General features: G+C 36.8%; 1 long non-coding RNA gene and 1 other non-coding gene across 4 annotated transcripts in view; both read left to right on the top strand.

The window, feature by feature from the left end:
* LOC100429371 (putative ankyrin repeat domain-containing protein 26-like protein) overlaps positions 1–25,730 on the top strand; it is a 92,283-nt gene that overhangs the window by 40,636 nt on the left and 25,917 nt on the right. For 2 of the 3 annotated variants that reach the window (XR_013407732.1, XR_013407730.1), the window contains exons 2-11: positions 954–1,068; positions 1,231–1,404; positions 2,328–2,434; positions 7,558–7,628; positions 9,942–10,022; positions 11,362–11,392; positions 14,466–14,538; positions 18,466–18,586; positions 18,870–18,931; positions 25,474–25,555. This is a non-coding gene — a long non-coding RNA (putative ankyrin repeat domain-containing protein 26-like protein). Of the gene's footprint in view, positions 1–739; positions 1,069–1,230; positions 1,405–2,327; positions 2,435–7,557; positions 7,629–9,941; positions 10,023–11,361; positions 11,393–14,465; positions 14,539–18,465; positions 18,587–18,869; positions 18,932–25,473; positions 25,556–25,730 lie in introns of those variants that run through there. The other variant, XR_013407731.1, reaches the window with a different exon arrangement.
* LOC114673658 (U6 spliceosomal RNA) lies at positions 6,584–6,690 on the top strand. The gene has a single exon (XR_003724421.2). It is a non-coding gene; the product is annotated as a U6 spliceosomal RNA (small nuclear RNA).

The raw sequence follows: 25,730 nt of genomic DNA, 5'->3' as shown, positions 1-25,730 counted from the left end.
ATAATTGTATTATTTTACTTAATTAAACTGTCTTTGTTAAGTAGTAGTAATGTAGCAGGATGAGTCGCAGACAAAACTCCTCAGACACTGAGTTAAAGAAGGAGGGGGTTTATTCGGCTGGGAGCATTGGTAAGACTCCTGTCCCAAGAGCCGAGCTCCCTGAGTGAGCAATTCCTGTCCCTTTTAAGGGCTCACAACTCTAAGAGGGTCCACGAGAGAGGGTCGTGATCGATTGAGCAAGCAGAGGGTACATGACTGGGGGCTGCATGTACCGGTAATCAGATCAGAAGAGAACAGGACAGGGATTTTTACAGTGCTTCTCCATATAATGTGTGGAATTTATAGATAATATAACTGGTTAGGTCAGGGGTTGATCTTTAACTACTAGGCCCAGGGTGCAGCGCTGGGCTGTCTGCCTGTGGATTTCATTTCTGCCTTTGTAGTTTTTACTTCTTCTTTCTTTGGAGGCAGAAATTGGGCATAGGACAATATGAGGGGTGGTCTCCTCCCTTAGTAATAGCAAAAATTATAATATCTAATAATCATTGAGCTGTTACTTGTGCTGGGAACTGTTCTAATGCTTTGCATAAAGTCTCGTTTAGGCATCATAGTGGTTTTCAATGAGAGCGCTACTATTTTCATTCTCATTTTATTGATGAGGAAATTCAGGCACAAAATAGCTAAGCGATAGCTAGGAAGTAACAGAGTTTAATTTAAAGTAGGACTGCAGCCCAAGTTGAATGGAATCTGAGGGCCACAATCTTTCTGTTCAAATTGGCTGCTCTTTTATTAATGTAGTGAGTAGTAAAAGCTAATAAATACTGTGCTTTTTTCACAAGAAAATTAAATATTTGTTTTGAAGGCAGAGGAATAGCAAGCTATTCAGTGTTTACAATGAATCATTGTATGTTTTTAGATAATGCACTATGACTAAAAAGTCTTCCCACTCTCAGGACGGCTCTACATTTGGCCTGTGCCAATGGCCATCCAGAAGTGGTAAAACTCCTGCTGCACAGAAACTGTCAACTTCACGTCTTGGACGGGGAAAAGAGGACAGCTCTCATAAAGGTATATACTAGCCAACTATTTCAGCATGAGATGGATTTGAATTCATTATATAGAATAAAAATGTATTTATCTCATATGAGTATAACTAGTTGGTCAAACCTGTGGAATGTTTGTTTTCACTTCCTAGAATTTACGATATATTTCTTGGTCTAATACTGACAGGCTGTCCAATGTCAGGAAGAGGAATGTGCAAATATTTTGCTAGAACATGGCGCTGATCCAAATATCCCAGATGTCTATGGCAACACTACTCTACATTATGCCATCTATAATGAGGATAAATCAATGACAAAAATATTACTTTCTTATGGTGCAAATATTGAATCAGAAAACAAGGTATAGATCAACTAGTTTTGTTTTCAAAATATTTGAAATGCATTTATTTATTTTTAAACTTTTAATTTCCATGGATTTTCGGGGAACAGGTGGTATTTGGTTACATGAGTAAGTTCTTAGTAGTGGTGATGTGTGAGATTTTGGTGCACCCATCTCCCGAGCAGTATATACTGAACCCAATTTGTGGTCTTTTATCCCTCACTCCCTTCCCAGCCTTCCCCGCTGAGTCTCCAAAGTCCATTGTGTCATTCTTATGCCTCTGCATTCTCATAGCTTAGCTCCCATTATGACTGAGAACATAAGATGTATGATTTTCCAGTTCTGAGTTACTTCACTAAGAAAATAGTCTGCAATCCCATCCAGGTTGTGGCAAATGCCATTAATTCATTCCTTTTATGGCTGAGTAGTATTCCATTGTATATATATATATATATCACAGTTTCTTTATCCACTCATTGATTGATGGGCATTTCTTTTAACATTGACCTATGTTGAGGGTCAGCTTTACATATTTGGAAGCAAAACCTGAATAAAAATATTTAGAAATAATTAAGATTTTACTTTAAATATTGATATTTTTATTTTACTTATTTATTTTTGTACATGAATAAGTTCTTTAGTGGTGATTTCTGCGATTTTAGTGCAGCCATCATAGCTTAGCTCCTACTTGTGAGTGAGAACATGTAATGTTTGGTTTACCATTCCTGAGTTACTTCAGTTAGAATAATGCTCTCAAATTCCATCCAGCATGAATGCCTTTATTTCATTCCTTCTTATGACTGAGTAGCAATCAGTGGTGTATGTGTATATATTTGCTTGTTGATTAATGGACATGTGGGCTGGTTTCGTATTTTTACAATTGTGAATTGTGCTGATATAAACATGAATGTACAAGTATCTTTTTTGTTTTTGCTTTTTCACAGGGTGGACTTACACCATTTTTACTTGCCGTACTTGAACAAAAACAGCAAATGGTAGAATTTTTAGTGAAGAAGAAAGCAAATTTAAATGCTGTTGACAACTTTAAAAGGTACACTGTGTTGACAAAGAGAGTCAAACTGTAAACTATTTGAAGAAATTTATTCTGAGCCACATGTGAGTGACCATGACATAGCCCTTAGGAGGTCCTGAGAACATGGGCCCAAGGTGATGGAAGCACAGCTTGGTTTTATACATTTTAGGGAGGCATGAGCCATCAATCAAATATGTTTAAGAAATACATTGGTTTGATCCAGAAAGGCAGAACAATTCAAAGGGCAGGGGGTTCCAGGGTATAGGTAAATTTAAACATTTTCTGGTTGACAGTTGGTTAATTGGTTGAGTTTGTCTAAAGACCTGGGAAATGTTCAGGTTAAGATAAAAGATTGTAGAGACCAAGGTTCTTTTGATATCTTATATTGGTTGCCCTTAGAGACAATAGATGACAAATGTTTCCTATTCAGATCTTTTATTTTTATTTTTATTTTTTGAGACAGAATCTCACTCTGTCGCCCAGTCTGGAGTGCAGTGGCACGATCTGGGCTCACTGCAAGCTCTGCCTCCTGGGTTCACGCCCTTCTCCTGCCTCAGCCTCCCAAGTAGCTGGGACTACAGGCGCCCACCACCACGCCCGGCTAATTTTTTTGTATTTTTAGGAGAGGCGGGGTTTCACTGTGTTAGTCAGGATGGTCTCGATCTTCTGATCTCATGATCCTCCCATCTCAGCCTCCCAAAGTGCTGGAATTACAGGCGTGAGCCACACTGCACCCGGCCCAGATCTTTAAAAGATGGTAGACTATTAGTTAATCTCTTTAGTGTTGGGAGGGCCTGGAAGAAAAAGATCTTGCTGTGTTAATAGAGATTCTTTACAGATGCAAATTTTCCCCCACAAAGGACAGCTTTGCAGGGCCGTTTCAAGCTATGGCAAAGAAATGTTTTTGGGAATAAAATATTTTGATTTTTTCCCTTGTCTCATAGTGTTATGCCAGAGTCAGGTTGGAAAGTAAGTCCTGATATATAGGGTTCAATAAAGCCCATCTGATGAGAATTTATGGTTTGTAAGGCATGACTCACCAGACCCCTTAGATAGGAATTTGGGAAAGAAAAAAAAAAAATCAGAGCTTAGTCCTCAACTAGTTGTTGTTGTTGTTTTTAAACTTGTATTGCTCTAGAGTAGTAACAGTCACTCAAGTCAGAAATAATAAATTAATAAGAAGATTAACTTATTGGGATATAGTAAAAAATACCAACACAAATTATCGGTTAAATAGACAATTATTTGGACTGGGGAGTGTGAAGAAGGGCATATATAGGACTCATCTTCTCTTATTATGTTGACTGATGTTTATTATTTGTGATGTGATGTTTTTGTCATATGAACTTATATTAGCTAAAGGGATTTCATATTAGTTTTGTTAGTTTTCTGAAGTGCGAACTTTTACTTTCTGACTCAGTATTGAACGGATTCATAACGCTTTTATAGTGGCTTTTAACTTCTTCTTATATTCTTTTCCATTAAATATTCTCTATTAAACATAAATAGGAGGGGAAAATCATTTTGCCTTTTAGAGGACTCTGCGCTAAGTTGCATTCTTTGAAGAATATTGATGACAAGTTATTTCTACATGATGGTTAATTGCTATTACCAGATACTGTGGGTTCATCTTTTTTTTTTCTTTTTTATCTCTAGTGTATTTTGATGTTTTTATTTTTAGTTTGTGTGGGCAGAGGGAGTGAAGATAGTTTTAAGTGGATACACTTTTCCTTTAATGAAGGAAAATTGTAGGTGGGTGATAAAGAGAATAGAGCTAAGCTTTAGATTCTTACAAGACTGGGTTTAATTCCTAGCTTTCCCACTTGCTAGGTGTGTGACGTTGCTGTTTGCATGCTGCTAATAAAGACATACCTGAGACTGTGTAATTTATAAAGGAAAGAGGTTTAATTCACTCACCATTCTGCACGGCTAGGGAGGCCTCACAATCATGGTGGAAGGTGAATGAGGAGCAAAGTCTTACATGGCAGCAGGCAAGAGAGCTTGTGCAGGGGAGCTTCCATTTATAAAACCATCAGATCTCATGAGACTTACTGTCTACCATGAGACAAGTATAGGGGAAAGTGCCCCCATGATTTAATTATCTCCACCTGGTCCTGCCCTTGACATGTGGGGATTACTACAATTCAAGGTGAGATTTGGGTGGGGACACAGCCAAGCCATATCACCTTGGAAACATTACTTATCACCAAATATGTTGTCCTGTATGAAGAGGATAATAAAGGAGGATAATATATCCTTCATGGGTGGCTGTGTGTAAGAAAGAAAGATTATATATATAGCATGTAATGTGGTTCCTAGCACATGCTAGGTTACCATCATCATTAACTGAAAATCCTATGACTACTATTATTACCATAATTATTAATGTTACTGCTTTCACCTTCCAAACAGCTCTTACTGATAGGTCCCTTAGTTTATTTTTAATTACAACATGTAAGTCCAGGAAAGCAGTGGAGAAATCTTTACTTAAAACTTTGCCTACTTTAGATAAGTGACCACAGCATGGTTTCTTGCCCATCAAAGGACTTTATTTAGCAACTTCTATTATGTAATAGTTGACTGGGACAAGAGGCTTTCTCTTTGTCCCTTCGTTTTAGCCTTGGTGGTAATTTACAAAGACAAAGGCTTCTGCACCTCTTATGCTTATGTATGTTAACACATGTAAATGTTTAATTCTACAGGGACAGGTAAGATATTAAATTGGTGAGGCATACCAAATTAGCTTTTAAAATTTAGAGTCCCTAAGAGTGAAGTTTACCTCTGTTATTTTAGAACAGCCCTCATACTTGCTGTATGTTGTGGATCAGAAATTATGGTCAGCATTCTTCTTCAGCTAAATATTGATGTCTTTTCTCAAGATATATATGGACGAACAGCAGAAGACTATGCTGTTTCTAGGCATTATATTAAGTAAGTGTTTACATTAAAAGGCTATTAACACAAAATGTTAAGGTTTAAAATACTTATAACTATCAAATCTTGTATGATATTTCTTAGTTCAGTTCAGGAGAGGCAGTGATTTAGTCTACTTCATCAGCCAGAAATCAAGCAAAAGGCTAGACTACATAGAAGTGGCAATTGATGCAGGATTCTTTATCTCAGGACTTTTAACCTTTATCTTTAGGAATCTCAATGTTGTCCATTTTATTCCAAGAGTAACCCTTGTACAAGGGATACAAATAGTGTAACATTTTTTATTTTTCTAATTAGTTATTTGGGTCTTGAAATGGACAGTTTAGCAGAAAGTCTTGTACTGTCTTCTGTGGGCTATCTCCTATATCCTCCTCTTTGATTTTTTCCAGAACCGAAGGGGTTCCCTAATTACAAGGTAGAAAATCTTTTTACAAGTCAGAAGGAGGAGAGAAAAAGGACATTCTAGTCAGTCTGTTCTTTTTGTCGATCCTGTTGCTGCATTGATGCCATTGAAACTGGTCTTGCAGTCTATTAATGATTGACCTTTGCCACCAGGATGCCTTTACTGGATTCAGAACCCTCAGTCCTCATGGTGATACATGCATAGACTTCAAAGTTACAGCTGTTTTAGTTCACATACCTAAGCTTATGTGTTCCCATTGTTCCTACACCATTGTTCCCAAAGCACCAGCACCCTGTTCTGGCAGCTGGACCTTCTAGCTTTAACCACAAACAGCACATGACCCTTCCCCCGACATGTAAAACCTATGTGGAGCCCACATCTTAGCCTAGACATAGCTAAGACCTTCATGGTATGTTATCCTTTGAAGCCCTTGTTGACCTTTTCTTTAGTGTGAATATTAGTTAGGGTTGTTCTAAACTGTCAGAGAGGTTCAAATCATGTTGTAGAAAGAGATCAGAGTTTCTTTTCTTTGCTACCAGATCTGTATCTTGAAGCTCCTTTTTATCCTTATAATGTCTTTTCTTGGGTGGTAAAAAGTCTCATATCACCCTTATGCAGAGCAGTGGGCCCCTCAAGACAGTTGTTTTCCACAGTATTGAAAATCTCCCAAACTGCTTGCATCTCTACCTGAAGTTTTAAAAATATTTTCAAATTTTACCTCTTAGGAATCCATTCAGTAGAATTCTTGGAATCTCAGTAGGTTAGTTGGATTTATCAGAGTCAAGGCTCATCTGTGACTCATCACTATCCATATACAAAAATAGGGCTTTGTGCTTCCTTTGGCAGCACATATCCTAAAATTGGAACAATACAGAGAAAATTTGCATGGCCCCTGCATAAAGATGACACATAAATTTTGAAAGTGCTACATATCTTGCACAGTCACTGGGAGATCATTTGACTATTTGCTGGCTAACCCTGAGGAGACAGTGTGAGTCTTTGTGATTTACACTACAAAAATATTCATGTAAGGTGATCTATAAGATGAGAACGAAGCTGAGTAACACTTGAGATGTTGTGTGGAAATGTATTGTGAGTATGTCCCTCAGAAATAAGAAAATGTCGACATACATCTCCTTTACAAATACATTTTGTCTTCCATGTCAGTTGGAAATGAATGTGGAGATTAAGCATCACTGTAATAAAGGTCTGCTTGTTCAGAGTTTGAGTCTGTAGAGAAGGAATAGTAGTGTAAGCCAGGTTTTGACATTCAGAGTTTCTTTTCTTTGCTACCAGATCTGTACCCTGCAGCTCCTTTTTATCCTTATAATGTCTTTTCTCAGGTGGTAAAAAGTCTCAATTCTCTCTTATGCAGAGGGTGATATTGAGAATCCCTGAATTACAAGCCACAAAGAATAAGACAACTAATAAGCAAAATTAGGACTCTTATTTTTTTGTAAAATTAGGACTTAAAAACATTTTCTGAAGTTTACAATATTAGAACCTAATATTGTATTAATTAGGATTAATATTAGAATATTCTAATATTAGAATATTAGAACCTATGAAAAAACACACATTGGGTTTTATTTGGAATTCCAAGATAGTTTCAGCAATAAAGCTTAAGAACAGATTATTTTATTGCTTCAAATTTAAAAAATGTTAATCTCATTCAGTCTCTGTAATCGCCTACCGAAATAAGGCAACAAAATCCTCACTTTTTAGAAGAATTTAATATATGTGGTAAATATTTTATATTGGTATTAAAATATTAATAATAATTTTATTTATTTTTTATACTTAGAATTTGCCAACAACTTTCTGACTACAAAGAAAAAAATATACCAAGAAACACTTCTCAAAATAGCGATCTAGGTAAGACTTCTGATAGTGAATTACTCTTGGTGGTTGTACCACAGATAAAAAAGTAAGAGAAGTTTGAGAAATTCCTTTGTAAATTGCACATTCTTAATTTTTTCCTCAGTAGATTTCAGAAATATTTAAGAACTTCATTGTAGGTAATTTATAATGGCAAACAGTATTGTCTGAAAAAAATTATTTAATTATGGTTCCTAAAATTCTGTATAATATCTCTGTATAAATAAGAAAAAAATACTTTTAGGATGTTGTGTATTTTCTTTATAGTCATATTATAAATTGAAGTTGTTATAAAATTAAATATTCGATTTAATTTGTAAAATAAGTGGTTTGCATTTAGTAAATGAATATTATAGTTGGTCCTTGAACAGTGTGGGATTTAGGGTTGCCAATCCCTTGTGAAGTTGAAAATTTGTGAATGATTTTTTATTTTCCCCAAAACTTAGCTACTAATAGTCTACTGTTGCCCAGAAACCTTACTGATAACATAGTTAGTTAAGACATATTCGGTATGCTATATATATTATATACTGTATTCTTAAGATAAAGTAAACTAGAGAAGATAAACTGTTATTAAGATAATCATATGGAAGAAAATGTGTCCTATTCATTAAGTGGAAGTGGATCATGATAAGTCCTTATTCTCATAGTTTTCAAGTTGGTCAAGCTGAGGAAAAGGAGAAAGAGCAGTATTGGTCTTGCTGTCTGAGGTGCCAGAAGTGGAAGAACATCTGTGTATAAGTAGACCCCTGCAGTTCAAATTACAAACATTCTCCAACACACTGGGTTTTTATTCAGCCACAAGTCACCATTCACCCCTGACTCAAACCTGTTCACAATCTAATATCTAGCTTCACTAGATAGAGAAGCTATTGAAACTGTGGAAAACAGTGTTTTCTGTCACTAAAAAAGTAACTGTCTTTAAAATTGAAAACCCAACAATGCCTTTTTGTTACCATAAGCAAATGGTAATAAGAACTGCAAGACTTAGCCAGTGTGCACCAATACCAATAGGAAATTATTTTTCAAAGATACCTGCTGAGTCCAGAAGTCAGAAAAGCAATTCCTCGTTAAGAAGCATAGGCCATGTTACATATTCTTCCAGCAACAAGGTCACACCATTATTGACTTCATTACTCCTAATTTAAAATTGAATGCCATATATTAACTTTCTTAGAACAAGATGTGTTCTTCTACCTGCTGGTCAGTTGTCATGGTAAAAGTAATTTTGTTTGAACAAGATACTGATATCATTAGCCAAAAGATTATCATAATCAGTATTCAAATTGCCCAACTATAGGCTCAACAAATTATAACAAAAGTACAAAAATGTTTCACAATAACAAAAATGCTACTTTGCTATCTGCATGTAACACCTAATACACTATACAATCTGAACAGTGTCAGTATACCTTTAATTTCTTGCATATTTATCAAGGTACTTCTGTAAGTTAGATTTTGCATGTTGCAGAAGACAAAGACGGGGTAGACATAGTTTTGGTGTTTAAGGTGCTCATAATGGAATAGAGCTGTCTCTATTTCATTTGTGTTTTTCAACAGAATTTCCCAAAAAACAGTGTTTTTATTCATTTATTGAGCTGTCCACTTAAGAAATAACTGTCAAGTGTCTTTCAGATGTTAAGCATTTTTCTAATGTCACAGAATACAAACATTTAAAAATACAGTCAGGGCCAGGCATGGTGGCTCACACCTGTAATTCCAGCACTTTGGGAGGCTGATGCAGGTGGATCACTTGAGGCCAGGAGTTTGAGACCAGCCTGGCCAACATGGTGAAATGCCGTCTCTACTGAAAATACAAAAATTAGCCGGGCATGGTGGTCCATGCCTGTAATCCCAGCTACTTGGGAGGCTGAGGCACAAGAATCGTTTGAATCTGGGAGGCAGAGGTTGCCATCAGCTGAGATTATGCCACTGCTTTCCAGCCTGGGTGACCCAGCAAGACTCTGTTTCAAAACAGAAACAAAAACTACATGCAGGAGCCTCTTATTATCATCTAATAATGTTATCAAGTAATTAAGTAATAACTTGCTACTTTATTAAGTGCTTACTGTGTGCTAAGATGCCCTCTGGAAGCTTATAATTGTCCTTTATTACATATTTATTATTCAATATGTGCCAGACACTTTACGTGGTGAGAAATGAGAGCTTTAAGTGGGTAGGACTTAAGGTAAGAAGGCAGGGCTAGTTGAACTTTTATAGGTCAGGAAGCAGAGAATGGTGTTTAAAGAAGGAATATCTAACAAGACTGTATGGCAGAACTAACATCTAATGAGATTGCACTTTTGGCAGAAGGAACATCTTACAAGATTGTGTGTTTGGCAGAAGGAACATCTAATGACGTTGTGGCAGAAGGAGCAGCAAGTGTAAAAGGTAATATGCTTAAGTAAACTTTGCAGGGTTTACGAGCACTTCCCTTTTGCTAATGTGAAAAGTGTGAGATGTGAGTGTTGGGAATAAAGTGAATACCTAGCTAAGGCAAATTTATGACTGCCTTTTTTATACTATAGAGGTGAGTAGATCTTATCCTGTAGACCATGAGAAATTTACCAGGTAGAATGCTTTGGGCTGCAAATACTAGATGAGATAAATAAAAGTGGCTAAAACAGTAGGGACTAGAGTTGTTTTGGTGGTTTGGTGATATCATCAGATCCCACTTGTCCCTCTTTCAGCTATGCTGTTGTCCGTGTATTGTTCATGTCCCCTTTCGAGACTGGCTAATTAGCAACAGCTCCAAAAATCGTGTTCTCACAATACAATATCCAAAGGCTAGAAGGGCTGATTTTCTTCACGTTTTTTTGAAATAGAGAGAAATCTCAGAATTATGCAGTGGACTTCCTGCAACATTTTATGGGCTGAGTAACATCACATGTTCTTTCCTAACCAGGCACTGGGAAAGCAAATGGAGTTACTGTGATTAGCTTAGGATAACTGTTTCTCTTTTTGGAGCTTGGGAAGCATATTAGTATGATAAATATCCTGATACTTTTGTGTCCTGTGTATATTCTCAAATAGCCCATCTTCAAGCTCACAATTTTTTTCTTCTGCTTGATTTATTATTTTACTAAAAGACTCTGATGCATTCTATAGTATGCCAGTTGCATTTTTCTATTTCAGAATTTCTGCTTGATTCTGAGTTAATCTTTGTGTTATTGTGAATTTTTTTGCTATTTGAGTTTGATACTGTTTGCTTACAATACAGATTTTGCTAATAATACCAGTCAATTTGACAGAGTTCAGTTAGGATTATGATTATTGAACACAGCAGTTCACTTGTAGGTATCACATTTTTATAAATCCCATTCTCTATTGAATTTGATAGATGCAAAGAAGGGAAAGTAAGAATTCTTAAATTATTAATTGGCTGTCAATAATGTAATTAATATTAATTTTAGTATAGTCTCCAGGTATAATCTGAAAAAGAATACTTGGTAAGAAAGCATTAATCTTATGCTTTAAAAAACATTAAAAAACAAGGTCTAAAGCATTCATCAAAGTGTGCATAACTTTTAAAAATGAAGATGGCAGAGTCTTGTTATATTATCCACTTTGGTCTCCAACTCCTGGGCTCCTCAAGCAATCTTTCAGCCTCAGCCTCAGCCTCCTGAGTAGCTGAGATTACAAGCAGGTACCGCCAGGCCCTTTTAGGCTTTCAATATTCTACGTTTTTCTATTGTTGATTAAAATGCATTTTACTTTTTTTTAAAAATAGTGGATGGGCGTTCTGAAGACTCTGCTGTCAGGTAGGATTCACAGATTTTTAAAAATTATATGTTAACTAAGGTAATACAGAGAAAAGAAACTAACATCTGTTGAGTGTTGTACTCTGGGCTAGAAACCATATTATATGCTTAACTCATACAGTCATCATAACAGCTTTGCAAACTATCCAGGCTATTATAACCAACTTTTTACTAATTAAGCAACTGTGGTTCAGAGAAGTTAACTGGCCATGATCCGATAATTAACAAGCAGCTGACCTATGATTTGACCATCAGCTTGCTGGACTCCCAAGCTCCTTCTCTGTCCCTCAGCATAGACTGATAGATACCGTGCAGCCCTGGGATCAAGGTACAGGTACAAATTAGATGAATTCAGAAAGTCAGATCTAGTTATATATTAACTCTGGCTTACACACTTTTCCTTAGAAGCCTGTTTAATTCAAGAGTTTGTCCTAATATACTGAACAATTTCGGTGGTAACCAGTGCCTCATTTTTACCCTCAAAGGTTTCAGGGCAGGTCTCATTTAGCTATAGCCACAGGACCATGGGTTTTACATAAGCAAGACCAGGCAAGTCCTGAAGAGGAATTATTTTCTTGTAAGTGAAGGGTATCTACATATAGACCATGTTATGATAAGTATATTTCACATCTAGTTAGAGGCTGTTTCTAATTGATTTCTCTACTTACTGACTTCCCAGTTTAGTTTTCTCTTTAGTTTGCCCTGCCTAGTTCCATGAAACTTTTTCCTCAAAATCTGATTTTTCTATAATCTTTTCTTGAGTTTTAACCTTCCTCTCTGCTTTTCTTGGTGTTTTTTTTTTCTGTTATTTTTTTTCCATTTCTTCCAGCTAAGTATTCCCCCTTTCTCTAGAGACAGAATCAAAAGCACATAGAATTTCAGGATTTTAAGGAATCTTAGTGAGAAATTGAAATATCCTCTAGTACTTCAATCTGTGTTTAACACCCTGGTCAATTGGTTGCTCAGATGGAGAACCTGAAACTGAAAGAGGTTAAAGTTACTTATTTGTTTATAGGAAGTGGCAGAAATGAGAGTGGAACTCTTGAACTCCTTTGAAAGCTCAGTGTTCTTCCTTTTTTTTATCATCCTGTTGGTAGGTTTTTTTAATAATGGAAAGGGAAAGTGGGAATAGGGAAAACAGTGGAAGAAGAAAAGATGGAATTAACTGGTGAACGTAATGGTAGAGGATAAGTATGAAATTAGCAGAGAAAGGCCTAGTTTGAAGAGAAACAACACTGAGTTAGGTAGGAATAAGGGTTATAGAAAAGAGATCAGAATATTAGGGTTTATGACAAATTTGATAAAGATAAGTTACAGGAATGAAGCATACAGGACATTGGGAGTTATCTAGAAAGGCATATTAAAATAGGTTCAAGGAGTCCTGGACAAGTTGCTGCCGTTTTGTTTGTTAAATTGGAGCAAGTGACACACTTCAAGGTTTCACCACAACTTGCGGAGGGTGTCTCAGAGCCCGTCCAGTACCAGGGGCCTGGAGGTTGCTGAACTACATAGATCTGTGGCCCGGGACAGGTGTCCTCTCACCTGCCTCTTTTTCTAATCCACTGACATCCTTCCCATGCCCATGTAGGCTAGGGCAGGGGTGGGATTGGCTGGCAAATAAGTCATGGAGCTTCAGTTGAGTCGTTGTTAACGCATCTATGCTGGGGCAGATGACAGATTCCCTTTAGCTTGTTTTCCAGGAAATAGAGAACTCCTGGTTTTGGTCATTGGAACCCACCCCTTTAGGAGTTTGTACTTCCACTGGCTGAATATTTAAAGGTGGAGGTTGCCACAGAGCCTTGCAGAAGAGGAATCTACAGGTGGGAGCCCATAGGAAGGAAGATAGATAGTCCTTAGGGAAACAGAGGTACAACTACCAGGACTGTGTTTTTCCAGCAATCTCTCTCCTCGGTTATCTGAGAGCCTCTGAAAGTTTTTAAAGGGCTTGCTAGTTTATGTGAACCTGAATAGGGCAGGACTTACACAGGGAAAGTAATTGGATTTTATAATTTTTACTGTTTTAATCCTTCTGGGAATAGTATTTTTAATAACAACATACATTTGTCCTTTGACTTTTGTATATTTAGCTTTTAGATTCCTTGTACTGTTTCAGGGTAAAGGGAAGCAATAAGGCCTTCTGAATTGATTTTCACACCGAAGAACCGAGACTGCCACTTTCAAGTGACACAGATTAATCTTTGAACCAGAGATAGATAATGGAGAAAAGACAGTTTTTTCTTTTTTCTTTCCTTCTTTTTTTTTCTTTCTTTGTTCCTTCCCTCCCTCCATTTTTCCTTCCTTCCTTCCTCCCTTCCCTTTCTTCCCCTCCCCTCCCTTTCTGTTCCTTTTTTCCTTCTTTTCCCTCCCTTTCTTTTTTCTTTCTTTCTTCCTCAGAGTCTCACTCTGTTGCCCAGGCTGGAGTACAGTGGTGTGATCTTGGCTCACTGCGGCCTCCACCTCCTGGGTTCAAACTGTCCTCTCACAACAGCTTCCCAAGTAATTGTGACTACAGGTATGTGTGTCACCATGCCTGGCTATTTTTTTTCAGGGCTGGGTTCTCGTCATGTTGCCCAGGCTGGTCTCCAACTCCTGGTCTCAAGCAATCCACCCACCTCAGCCTCTCAAATTGCTGGGATTACAGGCATGAACTACTGTGCCTGGCTGAGACACTGTATCTTTCTACCTTTTTTAAGGTTATCAGATTTGTTACAGTTCAGGTAACAAAAATTATGTAAGCTGTTAATTGGATTTTCAGTTCAGCCTCCAGGACATACAGTTTGTGAAGACCTATTATTCTCAGGCTCTGCCAATAGCTCTGGCTGTCATGATTTGTTCTGGAACTGAAGGTGTCTTCATTGACTATATTTGATATGTTGGGAGAGGTGGAAGGAGGTAACTAAAATCTTTTATAACAGGTTAAATTTTAATTGTATTAAGAAATATTATTTAATACACAGATAGCTGACCTCTCACCTGTTTGTTTTTTTTTTTGAGGAGACATCCAGATATGATCTTGGAAATTATTTTTAAAGAAATGAATGCACTAATTTTTATGTATATTTTTGCTCCAAAGGTTTTCTGGCAAACAAACTATTGATTATTTATTGCCTACATCAAATTATGAAGACATTGATTCTGATATCAAGGTAAAAATGCTCTAATGAAATTAATTTTCTCATTCTGAATCTAGGTTTCTATATTTACTTTTAAAATTTAGCAATGGTCTACTTATTGTTTTATGTTTGTAATGAATAGTTCATTAGAGAAAGCCTTTTTTAGAAATACAACTAGTTGAGTTAATTTTTTTTTTTTTTTTACTTTGGTAAATAACAAATGATCGTTAAATACTAACAGGGTGAGGGTAAAACAAGAATGACCTGGAAAATACAATGTAGCAGGAAAATTAGGTTAAGCTTTCTTACCATAGAGGAAATTTGACACATGATCAAGGTTTATTTTGATAAGTATTCTTACTGTGGCTTTTAAATCATACACACCTTTATGATACTTATGGCTAATGAAATCTTTAATGGATCCAATTACTTATTATAGTAATCATGGAATCTCCCGGATGCCTTTCATTGTCAAACCTATACAGAAGAGAGCATATCATTTCTTTTTTTCCTTGGACACTTACTAATTTGGTATCATGTACTTGTTAAGAGAAAGCTTTTTCTCTGTTTCTATCCTTGATTGAGTAGTTAGACTAAAATAATATTAGAAATTACAGAAACTTGGCCAGGCGCAGTGGCTCACGCCTGTGATCCCAGCACTTTGGGAGGCTGAGGCAGGCGGATCACTTGAGACCAGGAGTTTGAGACCTGCAAAATATAGCCACACTTGGTGACATACACACCTGTAGTCCCAGCTACTTGGGAGACTGAGGTGGGAGGATAGCTTGAGCCCAGGAGGTGAGCCAAGATCACACCAGCCTGGCCTACATGTTGAAACCCTGTGTCTACAAAAAATACACAAACTAGCCAGGTATGGTGGTACACGTCTGTAATCCCAGCTACTCGAGAAGCTGAGGCAGGAGAATCACTTGAACCCAGGAGGTGGAGGTTGCAGTGAGCTGAGATCATAGCCCTGCACCCCAGACTGGTGACAGAGTGAGACTCTGTCTCAAAAAAAAAAAAAAAAAAAAAAAATGTGGAAATTTAGTTGAGTATTGTGGCACATGCCTACAGTCCCAGCTATTAGAGAGGTTGAGGTTGAGGTGGGAGAATTTATTGAGCCCAGGAGTTAAAGACCAGGCTGGCCAACATAGCAAGACCTTTTCTCTAATTAAAAACAATTGTGGAAAATTAGAAATGTACATTTTCTTCTCAAAATCTGTATTACAAAGAGATTCCACTGCGTTCTTCAAGTCATTTCATTAAGAATACACTTTTAAAACTCTTCATCTAAATGAAGAATACATATTTTGCCCAATATAACAGCCAGTTCTAGAAGCAGAGACTCTTAATAACCATAGAAGACTTTAATTTCATTTTTTTTGCATTGTAGTTCGTGAAAATATCAACTCAAAATCCTTGTATTATGTACTTAAATTTTAAATTTCAGAAGTTTTTGTATTAGCTACTTAAGTAATCATTTAAAAACTCCTGCATTAGTATGAGCTACTGGAGGTTAGGAAAAATATTTGTTTGTATCCCGGAGTACCTAGAATAACATCTTGCATGTAACAAGCTTCTAATATTTTGGAATGTAAATAAATTCATGGACAAATGGATTTCTATACAATGAAGGGTTACAAGTAACATAATATACATAACTAATAAATCTATTACATTTCTAAAATATAGCTTATATTTGTATTTCCCTTTTTTGTGTGTGAGACGGAGTCTCACTGCGTCAATCAGGCTGGAGTGCGGAGTGGTACAATCTTGGCTCACTGCACCTCCACCTCCTTAGTTTAAGTGATTTTCCTGCTTCCACCTCCTGAGTATCTGGGATTACAGGCATGCACCCGCCATGCTGTCCAGGCTGGTTTCAAATTCCTGACTTCAAGTGATCTACCTGCCTTCGACTCCCAATGTGCTGTGATTACAGGCATGAGCCACCATGCCCGGCCTGTATTTCCTTTTAATGTATACGATGCATAAATTCAGATGTGTTATATTGTAAACATATGCCATAAATAAGAAGGAAATGAATTAGAAATATGCTATCACTAGAAAAGATGATCACAGTATATTTTCTAGTATCTTTCAACTCTAAGCTTAGATTAGAATTTTAGATTAAAAAATTTAAACTTTCTTGAGCCCCAACTCATGTTCTAGCAAATCTATCTTTTCAAGCCATACATTACTCTGTAGAATTCCAATTACTAATTCTTTGTCCAAGTGGAGCGTTTCTTTTTCCATTTTTCTCTCTCTATAGTAATACTGTTCCAGCTTTCAGGTAGTGGTAGCTGATCATGTTTAACTAATTTAATATATCGTTTTACAGTATAAAATTAAACTCTTTATTACAGCAATATTTACGACACACTGATTTTGGAGTAAATACTGATCAGTATTGTTAGGGATATACTATGAACAGAGGTCTCTATGATATATCTGTATTTTTCCATGAACCTTCCTGTACTTGATGATATTTCCTTGGTTCCTGCTTGAAAATTATAGATGTATTTGAAAACTTAAATCATCAGCTTGGATAATCTTAGCCTAAATTTTTATGCTAGATCCTTTCTCCAATTTTTAGGTACCATTCTATATGGTGTAAATAGGAGATTAGAATTATTAGTATGTTGTTTACAGGGGAATAAGAAAGCTATGCAATTTTAAAAACAGGGCTTTACATTTCTCTCTTATGTTATACTAGTGCTGAAAAATGCCTCATCATTCTGTAATCACAGAAGCATTTCTCTTCTACAGTTTCAAACTTCAGAATTTTTAAAAAGGGATGTTCTGGCAGCATTTTGAATTGATGTTTTAAAATTAAAATTTTTGACTCAATTTGAAGTGCATGTTACCACAATATTCCAGAAATAAATGTTTGCATGTATTAATAAAAGTGTATCTTATATTTTTGAAAAAAATGTTGAAATATGTAATTGCAAAATTGAATCTCATAATTTATTTTTTGTACTTATTTTCATTTTCAAAATTTCAGAGTTCTCTATAGGCTTGCATGATTTAATTCTACTGATTTTGACCCTTTTGACTTTTTGTGACCTGCTATCATCTGGTTTTTCTATCCTAGTAAATAATACCTAGTAAGTAGCACTGAAATGTCGAAGTGGAAGAAATTTTGGGTTTCAGCCCTCCCTCAAATCACCAGTCCAGTCACTCACCAAGCTCCATATTTTCCACGAGCTTACTATTTTTATATCTTACTACTGTAATTCACTCTCTGACCCATAATTTTGAAATACTCTTGTCTAGTTTTGTCCCCCTCACCATGTTCTGTTCGTGTAACTGTACATTGCTGCCAAGGTGACCTTTCTAACATATTTTTATTATGATCTAACTCATCTGCTTTTGCGTGGATCCTTATTACATCCTGGGGAAAGCTCACAGTGTAGCAGGATACACAGGATACATATTTTTGTGTTTTGGCCTGATTCTCCCATTTTATCTCTTTATCTCATTCACTCTGTGTTCCAGTTTTATCATTACTTTGGTAGCCCTCATTCGCCATGCCTCTTTTTTTTTTATTTTTTATTTTTTTACTTTTTTTTCTCATGCTGTCCTGTATAGGAACCCTAATGTCCTCACTCTATACTTTGTCTCTCTTTCAAAATAGTCCCTATCTTTGCAGCATTTCCTGAACTTCTCAGGTAGAACTGACTGTTAGCCCTTTTGTGCCCTTACTGTACTTGGTTCACTTCAGTTGTAGAACTAGTGAATTATGCTTTTCTGTTTTTATTTGTTTTCATATATTTCTACCCTCAATCAACTATAAGGCAGAATCTATCTTGTATATACATATTCAACTTCTCGCAGGATATTGCCTATGATTTGATAGACACAGTGAATGTTTGAGGTCTTACTGGTTGAATGATTGAGTGGTAGAGTGAATAAACACAATGTTTCCTGAAGTTTGTTGTTGTTGTTGTTTTTTAATAGGATGGACCAATTAAGCCAGCAAATGGACAAAGACAAAATGATACTGGTGTTATTGCAAGTGCCCCACAAGAATACACAAATAATGACAGTTTAATTTTTCTTGACAAAAACAACAGAAGTGGTAAGTTAGTGAATATCTGTAAGAATTTTTTAATGCTTACATGCTATTATTAAAACACATTAAAGTATGTGAGACTCAAATACAATATTCAGCTCTTTGAAATATTTTTACGGTCTTTCTTCATATTACCAATTTCTTCCTAAATCTACTTTAATCCTCTGAATTTCTATTTTGCTGTTCTACTTTATTGAGATATTTGTGAATGCGTGCAGCCTTGTTTATGTATTTAAAATTCAGGGTGGTAAGTATTCTCATAACTCTCTTTGTTCATAATGTTTTACAGATACAACAGCCACATCAGGATCCGGACAAGACAGAAATATGGAATCACTTTTGGATTCTGAGGTATTGTCTATTGTTTTTGTTGTTACCATTTTAAAATATAAGCATTAGTGATGTTAAAACGTTAAAGAAGATACTTTCACTTTGCTTTCTCACCGCTGTTTGTGCTTATAAGGAATTATTTTCTTACGTTTTCAGCCCCTAACTAATAAAGCAGTTATGGACTGAGTATATTGCTACTGCATAGTACAATTTGGCTAATTTGCAGAATTCATTTAAGAAGCCAGTGTAGTACAGTTCAAAAACAAAGCTCAGAAGTCACAAGGAATGAGTTTGGATTCTTAAGTAAAAGGATTGGTAAATACTAAGAGGGAGTAGGGATGAAAATAATGGGCTTTTAAATACATTGTGATACAACAATTATAGTAGGCTAAGCTTTCTTACCATAGAAGAAATATGAAATGTGGCCAAGGTTTATTTGGATAAGTATTTTTACTGTGACTTTTAATTCATGCAAACAGGCCCAGTGTGGTGGCTCACACCTGTAATCCTTGCACTTAAGAGAGGCCGAGGTAGGCAGATCACCTGAGGTCAGGAGTTCGAGACCAGCCTGACCAACATGGTGAAACCCTGTCTCTACTAAAAGTACAAAAATTAACCAGGTGTGGTGGCGGGTACCTGTAATCCCAGCTACTCGGGAGGCTGAGGCAGGAGAATCACTTGAATCCAGGAAGCAGAGGTTGCAGTGAGCCAAGATGGCGCTACTGCACTCCAGCCTGGGCATCAGAATGAGACTCTATCTCAAAATCAATCAATCAATCATGCTAACATGACTTATAAAACTTACCATTAACTAAATCTTTAATGGACACAGTTACTTACAGTAATCATGGAATCTCTCTGGTGCTTTTCATTTCTAAAACTGAACAGTAGATAGCATATTCTTTTTTTCTTGAACACTTATTATTTTGGTATCATACATTTTCAAAATGTTTTTATTTTAATTTTTGTTGAGTACATAGTAAGTGTATATATTTATGAGTTACTTGAGCTATTTTAATACAGACATGCAATATGTAATAATCACATCAGGATAAACTGTATTGATCACCTTGATCATTCATCCTTTGTGCTTCACATAATCCAATTATATTCTTTTAGCTATTTTAAAATGTACAATTAAGTTGTCTTTTACTGTAGTCGTCCTGTTGTGCTAGCAAATCCCAGGCCTTATACCTTCTGGTTTTTTGGTACACATCAATCGTCCGCCAACCCCACACTCTACAACTATACTTTCCATCCTCTGATAACGATCCTTATTCTCCCTATCTCAATATATTGAATTGTTTTGATTTTTTGAACCCATAGATAAGTGGGCAATATTTTTCTTTCTGTGTCTGATTTATTTGACTTAACATAATGATCTCTAGTTTAATCCTGTTATTGCAAATGACATTTTCCTTACATTTGAAAAACAAATTTCAATAGTTTTTGGAGTACAGGTTGGTTTTGGTTACATGGATAAGTTCTTACATGGTGATTTCGGAGATGTTAGTGCATCCGTCACCTGAGCAGTGTACACTGTACCCAATGTGCAGTCTTTTATCTTCCAACACCTTCCCACCCTTCCTCCCCACCTCCCCAGAGGCCATTATATTATTCTTATGCCTTTGTGTCCTCCTAGCTTAGCTCCCACAGAACATACAGTATTTAGTTTTCCTGAGTTAACTTTACTTAGAATAATGGCCTCCGGCTCCATTCAAGTTGCTGCAAAAGACATTATTTCCTTCATTTTTATGTATGAGTGTATTCCATGGTGTCTATATACCAGATTTTCTTTATCCACTCATTGGTTAGTGGGCACTTAGGTTGGTTCCGTATCTTTGCAGAAGTGCTATCTGGGAGTCAGGGACTAGAGTGAAAAACCTCAGAATTTTACTTGGTGTTCTGTTGTACTGTGGCTGAGCTGGGCCTCACACCGCAAGGTGCAGTGCTTCCCACTCTTACCTCTCCTATCGGATGGCCGAGGAGACTCGCCCTGTGGCCAGTGCTACCACAGGTTCTTAGGGAGCACTGCCAGGCTACCGCTGATGTCCACAGGTTCTTAGGGAGCACTGCCAGGCTACCGCTGATGTCCACAGGTTCTTAGGGAGCACTGCCAGGCTACCGCTGATGTCCACAGGTTCTTAGGGAGCACTGCCAGGCTACTGCTGATGTTCTGTTAAGGCCTGAGGGCTCTTCAGTTAGCTCGTGGTGAATGTTGCCTGGCCTGGCACCCTTCAGGGGAGTGGGCTCCCATTTGGCCCAGGGATGGTCCAGAAATGCTGTCCAAGAGCCAAGGACTGGAATTGGGGACCCCAGGGGCCTGCTTGGTGCTCTAGCCTTCGTGGTCCAGCTGGTACCTAAGATGCAAGTCAAAGACCCCTTTACTTTTCCCTCTGCCTTTCTCAAGCAGAAGGAGTCTTTCCTTCTAGCCATTACAGCTGGAAATACCCTGTCTCACCTGAGGCTAGTGTCAGTGTTTCACCCAGGACCTCAACGTAATACCTGTGTGTCACTGCTGGTTATTCAGGGTCCATGGGCTCTTCAGTTAGTAGGCGATGAATATTGCTACGAATGAGTTCTTCCCCTCTCCAGGGAGTTCCCTGTGGCCCAGGGAGTATCTAGAAACACCATATCAGAACTAAGGCCTGTAAGGGGGGACTCATGACTCTGACCAGTATCCTACTCTGTTGTAGCTGAGCTGGTATTTAAGATACAAGACAAAGTCTACTCACTGTTTCCTTTCCACTCCTCAAGCGGAAGGAAGGTGTCTCTTTTGGTGCCCCAAGCTGTTCAGCCTGGGATTGGAGGAGGAGTAGCACCAGCACTTTTGTACATGCCCCGCCCCATTGTCCTCTGGCTTATAGCACAGTTCAGCACTTGGACCCACCTGGGAATTGGAGTCCTTGTGGCTTAGACTGCCTTTCAAGTTTTAAGTAGGGCCCTGGGACAATTTAGCATGCTGGTGACAAGGCTTGTGGGAACTCAAGTTGTGGTTACTGGGATGGGTGATTCCCCTTTGGCCAGGGCTGGTTTAAATGCTCTCCCTGTGGGTGAGCATCAGCTAAGTTTATTCCAGTTTTGCTTTTTGCTGTAATAGGGCAACACTGAGTTTAATGCAACATCTCACAATTGCTTTACCCTCTCCCAAGTGCTCAGATTCTCTCTGTACCATGCTACCACTGCTGGGGGATGTGGGAGTGTTGACATCGATGATTCAAGACTGTTTTTCCTACCTCTTCAGTGCCTCTTGTAGTCGTCAGAAGTTAAAACCAGGCGCTTCCAGTGTTCACCTGATTTTTGGTTCTTACAAAGGTGTTTTATTTCTGTAGGTAGTTGTTAGATTGGTGTCCTTGTTGGGAAATAATTGATGGAGCCTTTTATTCTGCCATTTTGCTTGCCTCCTTTTTTTGGTATCATACACTTCTTAGAAGAGAAGTTTATTTTCTGTTTCTATCCTTGGTTCTGTAATTAGAATAAAATCATATTAGAAATTATGGAAATTTAGTTGGGAATTGTGGCACACGCCTGCAGCTGCAACTATTGAGGAGGCTGACGTGGGAGAATTTCTTGAACCCAGGAGTTAAAGACCAGGCTGATTAACAGAGTGAGACCTTTTTACTAATTAAAAAAAATGTGGAATTTTAGAAATGTAAACTTCCTCTCTCAAAATCTGTATTACAAAGGTATTCCACTGTGTTTTCTAAGTCATTTCATTAAGAATATACTCAAAATTCTTCATCTAATTGAATAATATATATTTTGCCCAAAATAACAATTCTAGAAGCAGACTCTTTGATAATCATATATAAGACTTTAATTTCAGTTTTTTTGTATTGTAGTTTGTGAAAATATCAACTCAAAATTCTTGTATTCTTAAATTTTAAATTTCAGAAGTTTTTGTATTTCACTATTTAAATAATCATTTAAACACTCTTGCATTAGTATGAACTACTGGAGGTTAGGAAACATATTTGTTTGTATCCTGGAGTACGTAGAATACATCTTGCATGTAACAAGCATTATAATATTTTGAATGTAAATACATAAATGGACAAATGGATTTTTATGTAGTGGAGTATTAGAGGTAACATAATATGCATAACTTACTCAATAATTAAATCTCTTGCATTTCTAAAATATGGCTTAAACTGATATAGCCTTTTAATGTTTAGGATGTATAAATTCAGATGTGTTATGCTGTAAAAATATGTCATAAATAAGAAGGACGTGAATTAGAAATATACTATCAATAGAAAAGATGGTTACAGTGTATTTCCTAGTATCTTTCAACTCTTAAGCTTAGAATTTTAGATTAAAAAATTTAAACTTTCTTGAGCCCCAACTCATGTTCTAGCAAATCGATCTTTTCAAGCCATACATTACTCTGTAGAATTCCAATTACTAATTCTTTGTCCAAGTGGAGAGTCGATGGAACATTTCTTTTTCCATTTTTCTCTCTCTGTAGTAATAATGTTCCAGCTTTCAGGTAGTGGTAGCTGATCATGTTTAACTAATGTATCGTTTTAGAGTGTAAAATTAAACTCTTTATTACAGCAATATTTACAAAACACTGATTGTAAATACTGAACAGTGTCTCTAGGTGACACTGTAGACAGAAGTCTCTTTTGTGTATCTGTTTCTCCATGAACCACACTGTACTTGATTGTTTTGTCTTAGGGCTTGCTTGATAATTATAGATGTATTTGAAAACTGTTCTGTTTTAGAAACTTTTATTTTAAGTTTAGGGGGTACATGTGCAGGTTAGAGAGAGAGGAAAACTAGTGTCACGAGGGCTTGTTTTACATATTATCACCCAGGTATTAAACCTAATAATCATTAGTATTTTTCCTGATCCTTTCCTTCCTCCTACCCACAGTACATTCCAGTGTCGGCTGTTCCCCTCTCTGTGTCCATCTACTCTCATTATTTAGCTCTGACTTATAAGTAAGAACATGCGGTATTTGGCTTTCTGCTCCTGTGTTAGTTTGCTAAAGATGATGTCCTCTAACTCCATTCACGTTCCTGCAAAGAACATACATAATCTCACAATTTTGTATGGCTGCATAGTATTTCATGGTGTGTATATGTACCACATTTTCTTAAATCATCAACTTGGATAATCACAGCTTTATTTTTATGCTAGATTCCTTCAGTTTTTATTTTGATTATTTTGGGGGGAACAGGTATTGTTTGGTTACATGAATTAATTATTTAGTGGTGATTTCTGAGATTTTGGGGTACCCATCACCCAAGCAGTGTACATTGTACCAAGAATGTAGTCTTCTATCTGTCACCCTCTGCTTTCTCCTGAGTTTCAAAGTCCATTGTATTATTCTTGTGCTTTTGAGTCCTCATAGCTTAGCTCCCACTTCTGAGTGAGAACATACAATGTTTGGTTTTCCATTTCTGGGTTACTTCACTTAAAATAATGGTCTCCAACTCCATCCAGGTTGCTGGGAATACCATTATTTCATTCCTTTTTATGGATGAGTATTATTCCATGGTATATATGTGCCACATTTTCTTTGTCTACTCATTGATTGATGGGCATTTGGGTTGGTTCTGTATTTTTGCAGCTGTGAGTTGTGCTGCTATAAACGTGTGTGCAAGTGTCTTTTTTAACATAATGAGTTCTTTTTCTCTGGGTAGACACCTAGTAGTGGGATTGCTGGATAAAATGGTAGATCTACTTTTAGTACTTTAAGGAATCTCCATGCTATTTTCCATGGCGATTGTATTAGTTTACATTCCCAGCAGAAGTGTAAAGATGTTCCCCTTTCACCACATTCACTTCAACATCTATTTTTTTTTTTTTTTTTAATTTTTAGATTATGGCCACTCTTGCAGGAGTAAGGTAGCATCGCATTGTGGTTTTGATTTGCATTTTCCTGATAATTAGTGATGTTGAGCATTGTTTCATTTGTTTGTCAGCCGTTTGTGTATCTTCTTTGGAGAAATGTGTAACATGTCCTTTGCCCACTTTTTGGTGGGATTATTTGATTTTTTTTCTTGCTGCTTTGAGTTCCTTGTAGATGCTGGATATTAGTCCTTCATTGGGTTCGTAGTTTGTGAAGATTTTCTCCCACTCTGTAGGTTGTCTGTTTACTCCGCTGATTATTATTATTATTGGGTTTTTTTGCTGTGCAGAAGCTTTTTATTTTTGCTCATGCTGCCCTGTCTAGGAACCTTCCTACCCTCACTCTGCACTTTGTCTCCCTTTCAAAATAGGGCCTATATTCGCAGCAGTTTTTCAGCTTCTCGGGCAGAACCGACTGTTGTCCCTTTTGTGCCCTTACTGTACTTTATTCACTTCTCTTTTATTACTAGTGAATTAGACTTTTGTTTCTGTTTTTTATATATTTTTATTCTCACTCAAATATAAGGCAGAATCTGTCTTTTATATGTATTTTCAGCTTTTCCCAGGATATTGCCTATGATTTGATAGACACAGTGAATGTTTATTGTCTTAACTGGTTGACTGAGTGGGGGAGTGAGTGAATACATCCCTGAAGTTCTTTTTTTTCTTTTTTCTTTTTTTTTTTTTGCTTTGTTTTTAATAGGATGGAGCAGCTAAGCCAGCAAATGGAAAAAGACAAAATGGTACTGATATTATTGAACGCACCCCATGAGAGCACACAAATAGTAAGAATTTAAATTTAATTTACTGAATATCTCTGATAATTTTTTAATGCTTAAATGCTATTTTAAAAAACTTACTTAAATATGTAGACTCAAATATAAAATCCATTTCTTCTAGATTTTTTTCATGCCTTTCTTCATAGTGCCAACTTCTTTTTTATAAATCTACTTCAACCCT

The sequence above is a fragment of the Macaca mulatta genome, chromosome 17 (genome assembly GCF_049350105.2).
Source record: "Macaca mulatta isolate MMU2019108-1 chromosome 17, T2T-MMU8v2.0, whole genome shotgun sequence".
Lineage (NCBI taxonomy): Eukaryota > Metazoa > Chordata > Mammalia > Primates > Cercopithecidae > Macaca > Macaca mulatta.
Note: the sequence above shows the minus strand (reverse complement) of the source record. Positions and strands in the feature narration are given on the sequence as shown.